This window comes from Atta colombica, unplaced genomic scaffold (genome assembly GCF_001594045.1).
Source record: "Atta colombica isolate Treedump-2 unplaced genomic scaffold, Acol1.0 scaffold205, whole genome shotgun sequence".
In the NCBI taxonomy this organism is placed as follows: Eukaryota; Metazoa; Arthropoda; class Insecta; order Hymenoptera; family Formicidae; genus Atta; species Atta colombica.
The window spans coordinates 1201350-1202210 of NW_017259300.1; positions in this window are offsets into that span (position 1 = coordinate 1201350).

An 861-nucleotide genomic window follows, 5' to 3' on the forward strand; every position below is an offset into this window, starting at 1 on the left:
AATATATATATTTATACATCAATACCCAGCAAATGAGAATGGATTGAAATGAATTTAAATGGATTCAGATTTTCAGAAATACGGATTTATGAATGTTCAAATGAATATCAATGCATTTTTATTCATTTGTAGAAATGGCATGGAGTATATTTCTATGTTTTTTCAATCTAAAATTATAGTATTTTGTGTATCGAATACTATTTAATTAAAAATAGAAATTAATAAAGCAGGAAGACAGTTTTTTAATCTAATTGAATAAAAAAAAGTTTTTCTTTTAATAGCCCATTTTCTTAAAATAAATAACTATAATATTAGTTAATTCAAAATTGTGAGTAGAAAATCCATTGTTTCATTTAAAAATGCATTATAAATGCTATTTTATTCAGAATTATGAATAAGAAATTTTTCATTTTAATTCAACTGAGTTAAAAAAAAGTATCGTAAAAATATATCATGAATTCTATTTCATACTGTATTTAATACTGTAAACATTGTTCATGCATGAATATATATAAATATATATGAACATACATAAACACGCATAAATATTTCATAAACATATATAATTATATATGGAATATGTCCATGTCTTTCTTTCTTTTGTAAAATTATTTTTTAGTGTACTGAAAATAATAATAATATTGAGAAAACATCAAAAATAATTAAAAGGAAAATTTTCACATTGTTTTAGAAAAAAAATGAAATTTAGAAAAATGTAAAAGAATTGCTCATATATAATTCTAAAATTATATAGTTATGTATAAGCAAATTTTTTAATATTTTTCCAAACTTGTTTTTTTCTAAAACAAACAAAAAAATTTTCTCATTAACTATACATAATATGTATACAATATATATATA